Source organism: Ursus maritimus, unplaced genomic scaffold, assembly GCF_017311325.1.
Source record: "Ursus maritimus isolate PB19 unplaced genomic scaffold, ASM1731132v1 scaffold_2, whole genome shotgun sequence".
Taxonomy (NCBI): domain Eukaryota; kingdom Metazoa; phylum Chordata; class Mammalia; order Carnivora; family Ursidae; genus Ursus; species Ursus maritimus.
Window position 1 is genome coordinate 56,857,864 of NW_024424452.1, and position 8,427 is coordinate 56,866,290.

Consider the following 8,427-nt stretch of genomic DNA (forward strand, 5'->3'; position numbering starts at 1 on the left):
AGAAGAAATATGAAACTTCTGCATTGAAAACAATAGAACAGTACTGACATAAATGGAATTAAACCTATATAAATGGAGAAATTTGTCATAAAATATAGATAAAACATTCAATATTATAAAAATGTTAATAATCTCCTAAAGCTCATTTTCCAGAAGTTGTCAAGCTGATTCTAGAATACATATGGAAATATAAAGGACCAAGAACAGTCAAAAAATTTTGGAGAACAAAGAACAAAGAACAATTTGTAGAACTCACACTACCAGATATCAAATTATTAGTATTCTATAGTAATTAAAGCAGTGTGTTATAAGCACAGGATAGACAAACTGATCAATGGAACAAAACGGAGTGTCCAGGAAAAGATTCAAACATAGAGATAACCTGATTTATGACAAATGTTATGCTGCAGTTCAATTGAGAACACTTGAACTTTTAAAAAAATTTTGCTAAGTCACTAACAATTTGGAAAAATGGTGGCATGAACCATAAGTTACATTACAATTAAAAATCTATCCCAGATGGATAGTAGATCTTAATGTGAATAGCTAAACAATAAAAAAAAAAAAACTTTTAGAAGAAATAAGAGATTGTATCAGCAACTCTGGAGGTGGCTCAAATTTCTTAAATAGAAAAAGAAAACTGGACTATGTTAAAACTAAGTATTTTATTCATTAAAAGATACTACCAGGAAAGTGATAAGGTAGCATAGAAAGTACTAGAAGAAATTTACCATGCATATATCCAATTTAGGACTAATATCCAGAGTATATAGAAAACGCATATAAGGAACATAGTGTGTGTATGTATGTATGTATATAGAATTACTACATTAATGGGGGCCCAGGTGGCTCAGTTGGTTAAGTGTCTGCCTGCAGCTCAGGTCATGATCTCAGGGTCCTGGGATTGAGCCCCCTGTGGCGGGCTCCCTGCTCAGCGGGGAGTCTCCTCTGTTGCTCCCCCTGCTTGTGCTCTTACTCTCTCTCTCTCTCAAATAAATAAATAAAGTCTTAAGAAAAACAATTACTACATTAATAAGAATGTCAGAAAACCCAACAAAAAATCAGAGAAAAGACTTGAACAGATATTTTGCCTAATAATATACACATTTGACCAATAACCTATAAAAAGTAGCTCAGCTTCATTAATTATTAAGAAAATTTAAGTTAAGGCTATTTTTACTAAATAAACACAATGACTATAATGACAATAGATAAAAATATATAATTCATTTTCATCTACTGATGATGAGAGTCTAAATTGGCAGAAAATCTTGAGTATAGTGTTTGACAATATCTATTAAAACTGAAAATGTGCTCAGAACCAGTAAATCCTTTCCTAGGTATATACCCAACCGAATTTAGCACATATTTTTACCAAAAGTTGTTCACTGGAGTATTTGTTAGAAGCAGTCATTGTGATAATTATGACATAAAGCTACAAATACTCATCAACATTAAAATACATGAATTTATTGTGGTAGAGTCACATAATGACATTTCCACAAAATCATGGAAAACCTCACAAACATATTGTTGAACCAAATTATCCAAACACTAAAGAATATATCTGGTTATATCTCATTAATTTACATACAAAAACTGGTTAAAAAAAATAAGTCAATGTTTTTAGAATTTAAAACAGTGGTAAAAATTCCTGAAGTAAAACATCATTTACCAATGTTACTAGGTGCAGTACTATTTCCAGAACAAAAGAAAATGAGAGAAATGACACATTATGTGTAATTTTACCAGCTAGTTATTGGTATAATTTCATATTTCCTTGTTACTATTGGTACAGCCTGGCGGAAAGCAGATGGGCTTTCAAAGAGGAATTATTTTGTTTTGAATCTTCTCTACAGAAAATTCCCATAAATAAAAAGTGCTTTCATAAAGATATTCACAATGAAACATATTCCTCATAGCAAAACTTGAAAGCAACTCAAAGGTCTCATAGCTGTGGTATAGAAGATCCCACTCATTCTGCTTGGGAGACTTGATTGTGAGGCTCTCTTCCCACGTTCACACCCAATGACATCACATTCGCAGCTCTGTTCTTTGAAGTGCTGGTTTAATATTGACCAGCACATCATTGGGTGAGAACAAATGAGTTTTTTGATCTAGCATATATTTGCCTTATTAAACAGCAGTTAAAATTAAGTCTTTGCACTATTCTGCTGGAAAAATGCTTCAGTACAGTTGTTTTTTTATATTGCTGTTCAGTTGTACATATAGGTGATGTAGTCAATTAATATGATATATAAAGTAAAAAAAATAAAGGGAAATGTCGCATGTTAAATCTCAGAGTGTATGATTTTATTATAGTATTCTTATGCTTTCCTATATTTTTATTTAAAAATACAAATGCAAATGCATTTTTGATTTTATAATATTTGCTTTTTTATTTTATTCATAATGGCTACAAAAAATGAATATTCAAATTCTTATTTATTATGAAAAGTATAAGACCTAAAACCTCTAAAGTTTCTATCAACTAATTCTTGTTGCTTAGTTTAAAATACAATGTCAATATCAATCTTTGTTTCAAATGTCTTAATTGTACTGCATTATTTGCAATAACGTGAGATGTATGTTTCATCTGGGACGCTAGCACAGTTTATCTTAAAAGAGAGACAATTAATAAAGAAAGGATTAACATCTTGTTATGTTGTTGTAAAATTCAAGAGATATGTGTAAAACAGTAAACTCTATTAAAGAGGATTAAATCCATTAATTACAAAAGTCTGTGAATACTTCTGCAGAGACCCAGTATGATTTATTTTTCAAATGTAAATTAAAAACCATCAAACCAAACAGAATTATAAGCTCATAATTCTATGAGCTTCACAACACCAAAGCCAAGCAAACAATTCCAGTATTAGACTGTCTCATTTGTAGCCAAGACTATTCATTGTGATTCCACTTCAGTTTTATATTTTCCAGTAATGTAAGACAGTATGTACTGTAATATTTAGGTAACTACAGAGTTAATTAAATAAAATATGATATTTGTTTTTTATCTTCTGCTTAAAACATAGCCTTGTGGCTTACTTTGCGAGTCATACTATTTAAATTTTTTATACTATTTAAATTATACTATGTAATACATTTTAGTAGGTCTCCATTTTGAAAGTGGAAGAGAATTTATAGGAGAATTTAGCAGTTGATGATTTTCCGTGAAAATGAAGTTATTTTAATATATTCTTTCTCAGGGCAATGTGGAGAATTGTGAACTAATGATGTTTCTAGTAGGGAAAATGATTCAATATATTGTAAAAGTGACAGGGGTGGGACAGTACATAATCCAAGTCTAATGCCTTGTAATTCACTTAAGCCTTCAATATGGGTCAGACTCTTCACAAAGACATCACCTAACAATATATTGCCAAAGAAGGCACTTCTAAGGATACATTTGCTTCATTATTGCCTTAGTGCCCCTCTTAACACGCTTTCTGCCCCTCTAGCTCCTTTCGGTGTACCTCATTGGATCAATCGAAGCTAAGTCAAGTCATGCTCTCCAAGCTCCCAGTTATTTGTAAGAAAATAAAAGGTTTTCCACTGGCACCAAGAACGGAGGCTAACATGCTCTGAGGTATGGTTTCCAGTGGGAATTCACTAGAATTAAGTAAGCAGTTTCCTTAAAGCGTAGATTTACTTTTAAATCAGAGCTAATAAAAAGCTATAGTGGCATTTTCATTCTCCTTAAGTTTTATTCTAACTCTCTGAAAAAAAATTAGATTTTCATATTTGGCATTATGAGAAATATAAATATTTTTTTAACCTGGTGATACAAAATACATAGAGATTCTGGATCAAATATAAATTGGTTTTTGTTTTTTTGTTTTTTGTATAAATAGCTGAGCTCAGGAGATAGCAGAAGTCACCAAAACAGAGAAGGGAAGAAAAAACAAACCAAAGTGATAAGCAGACATAGAAGTATTTACACATCTTAGCAAAGAGGATGTGACATTTATTTATCTATCATCTATATCTATCTATCTATCTATCTATCTATCTATCTATCTATCTATCTATCATCTATCATCTATCTATTTAATAGGCTCCCAACTCAGGGCTTGAACTCAGGACCATGGGATCAAGACCTAAGCCAAAATCAAGAGTCAAACACTTAACCAACTGAGGCACCAGGCACCCCAGAAGCTGGAGCTTTTAAAAGGCACAGAGAAGAAGAGAAAAATCTTATAGGGCTAACTCAGGGTTGATTGAAGGTACTGAGACCCACCCTCTATCCTTGTAATGCCTGGAGACTTAACATGGAACTTAATGACCCCATGCTGGATTTGTGAAATAAGGAAGACAAATCCCTGAAGAATTGTATCCGCAACCTAGTTTTCACACTGAATTTCTGCAACTTGCCTGGTGTCTGAAAAGCTGAACAAAAAATATAAGTGATCTGGATTTATATCAAGTATGAGTATCATACAATTTTTTTTGACACTAACAAAAATGAATGAGAATTCAACCTTCAAAAGATAATGAGGAAAAACAAAATATAAACTAATTTGGGATGTAAACAACACACTGAAAAACAATTTGCTGATAAATGATGAAATTGACTAAAAAAATAATGAAATTATTGCAAACATGCAACAACTTGACATTTGCACTTGACATTTTAGTTTTAAATACATGTAATAGAGAAGAAAAATTACAAATTAAATAACCATTTGACAGATTGGAAATTGAAAAATAGAGTAATTCAAAAAGAAATTAGGGGGAGGGCAATATTGAAGAAAAAGCTAGAACATAATGAAATGGAAAACAAAGTACAACTGAAGTATCCAAAAACCTAACAGCTTTATGTAAAGAATAATAGGAAAACTTCTGGCGAGAGTGAGCAAGATTCGTGAAAGATGTATAGATAAAAATGATTACTTTATAAGAATAGACATACATTCAAAAATTTGAAATGGAACAATTATGAATGCACTTAGGAATAATTTCCTTGAAAAACATACATTCCCAAAACTGGCACAAAAATAAATACTGTAATGAATAACCTTTTTTTTAAAAAGATTTTATTTATTAATTTGACATAGAGAGACAGCCAGGGAGAGAAGGAACACAAGCAGGGGGAGTGGGAGAGGAAGAAGCAGGCTCCTAGCAGAGGAGCCTGATGTGGGTCTCGATCCCAGAATGCTGAGATCACACCCTGAGCCAAAGGCAGACGCTTGAGGACTGCGCCACCCAGGCGCCCCAGTAATGAATAAACTTTTAAAACCATTTTGACCATTAAATTAGTGGTTAAAAATCAATACACACATACAAACACACAATTATGAAATAATTTTATATATGAATTATAAGAGCAACTTATAATAATTTAATGTTTGGAACAATTCAGAGCATAGCAAAAGAACAATATTCCTGAACTTATTTTGTGGATCTAGTTTATAATAGATAGTTGTACCATGCAAGAAGAATCTAAGAGAAGGAAATCATAACCAAAAGCTGTTTATTTTGCCATGACAGTGGTTTTGCTTTTTTAATGTATTTTCTAGGAATTTACCACACATTCCATTTTGTTTGTATTTGTATTTGTTTGTATTAGTTTCTTCCATTAGTTTGTATTATTTTTTTTCCATATCTATGTCTATGTTTATATCCATGCATTCATCTATCCATCCTCTCTTATCTTCTTCTGTATTATTTCTCAGCGTAAAATGCTCTGCAGGCAGCTGAGAAGTTTTCCGATTCTCCTTTCTGCTCCTATCTATGTATATCTTATCTCCTATGTAATTATTTTCTACTCTTTCAGGCAATTTTTTTAGATTTTGTAAGTAAGTCCTTGTTTTAAATAATTATCTCCACCCTGACACATTTTCTCATTAGATTTGAATTTGGTCTTCTCAGATATTTAGACAGAAGAAAATGGAAAAGAAAAAAAACTAAACAAAAATTTTTAAAGAAATGCAGGATACCTATCTAATGGCATAGATAATTTTTAGATAATTATATTCTGTAACTCTCAATATTGCACTGACATAATTTACCTTCAAAAATCCTTCTATAACATCTTCCTATTCCCTTTGGTCTGGAGGACATACTCTGCATACTCTTCTCTGTGTATGAATGTACTGCCCAAACTCTTAGCTAAGCCACTGTATACCACTGGATTCCATCCTCTCTTATCTACTGAAGAACATTACTCTAGCTGTTTTCTTCTTTTCCTCCTGCATAAAAGTTTTTCTTTCTAGAAGAGTCTAGCTCCTATCACACTAATGTGACATATGGCATTATTTATCCCAACTTAGGAAAAAAAAACCTTGGCTGAGTTTTTGTCCTTTTCTCTCATCTCTTCATACCAAAATTCTTTGAAATAATTTGCCTTTATGGGCTACTATTTTTATTTCTCAAATTTCATTTTCTGTTAAACCCATTATAGACAGGTATTTACCCCTACCACTCATCCAACAATGGCCAGCATCATTGCCACCTGTGATAACCACATCACTGAATCCCATGGTAACTCAGTTAATCTAACAGCATTACACACAGATGATTGCTTTTTCTTAAGACTTCACTGGGCTTCCAGGACACACCATTGTCTCAGTTTTCTTCCTGTCTCTCTGGGAAATACTCCTTAGCCTTTTTGCTGATTCCTTCTCTTCTCCTTAGTCTAAATATTGGAGGGTCATTAGATTCAGGAATTCTTCTCTTTTCTGTTCACTTTCATTCTCTTAGTGATCTCTTTCAGTCTCATGATTTTCTATGCAGACTTCTGATTTTATAATATCCAGCCCGATTCCTACACTGAGTGCATAGTTTGTTTTGTTTTGTTTTGTGTTATATTTTTCCGAGCATCCAAGGAAGATCTAGCCTACAATTAAAAAGTACGTACTTTTATATTAAAAAAAATCACTTCGTGTCAATGTTACCCTTTTAAATGTCATGATCATCAGGCTATTTTATTTGTTAGTATATGTGTATGGAGAAGTATGCATCTGTGTGTTTATTCATTTTCAAAGAGAATAATCTTTCCAGGTTCTAAGTTTATCAACATAAAATTGTGTATATTAAATTTGATCCCAATCACTGTCAACCTGGGTACTATGAAAATCCCCTTTTCAAATATTAAAATTATAGATTAGTGTACATATTACATCTTTAGCCAAATTCTCCATGCCAACCAGATGCTTATCTAGTATAATTTTTCTAGATTACAGTAATATGCTCCTGATTTCATTGTTAAACCTTATGGCTATGAAGCAGAAACTTTATTTCTAGATTACTGGGAACAAACTTTAGGGTTTTTTTTCCCCCTAAATCTTTGTTTAAAAAAAACTCTGTTTTCCAAGATGTACTGCTGTTAGATCTCTTCCTTTGAGACAACACTCAAGAGATTTATAATATAGAATGAAAAGATTCCCTTTTTGTTTTATTCTTTCCTGGGCAAATACACATATAAATGGATGTAAAAACTGAGGCATGGATTTCAAAGAACAAAGGGAATGTTTCTGATGTTTCAGAAAATAATTTTCATCAACGTATATGATGTGGATTGCACAATCAAGTGCACAGGTTGGGCCTAAAAGGGGGAGATAAAGAGTAAGAGTAGGTTTGTAAGTTTGTTTCTTTGCTCTCTCCTGTCAATGATCAAGCATGTGTCAACCAATGACCATTTAAATTTGTCAACGTGATTGTCAAATTGAGAGTATAAACTTGACCCTAAGGGGAGCTCTCTTACATTGTACCAAATCATCAGTCATCATTCTACTTATTTTTTTTCTTTCATAAATATTCATGGCAATTTGAAGTACAAGCATATGAATAAACCATATAGGTAATACTAACAAAAATAGTGAGAAAGCATATTACAGCATATGTTAATGATACAAAGATGTGTGGGAAATTTTAATTAGTTTGTGCTGCAGTTGAAAATTAGAAAAAGAAAAAATCAGCATCAGTATTGCTAATATGGTTTTATGTTTCAAATGGTTTCACACTGTTATTTACACTATTAAAAAATAGGTTTATATTGTTTCAAGTAACTTTTTTGTGTGTGTGTGCAAATTTCCTTCAAGGTGCACATATTTAGTAAATCTACTAGTTCATAGAAATATTAGTAAAATGTTTTTATGGATACAATATTTAACTTCTTTTTGCATTTTTGAAAAATTTCAAGGTGAAAATCACTGAAGTCTAAACTATGCATTGTGGTAAATCTTCCAAAATATTTTATCCAGATACAGATAAAGTGAGAATAGACTGATTATTACAGTTGTGTCTTAGAGGATGGCAGAATTTGCTTTCACAACTTCTAAGTTTATTTGTAGTCCTCTGCTTTAGTCATAAAATTCATGGTAACTTTATATTCTATTTATGATAAAATCCCGTTTTAAAAACTTACTAAGCTATTAATGTAAGTTATCTAGATTTATTTTATTTCCCAGGCAATAGGTTTTGTCT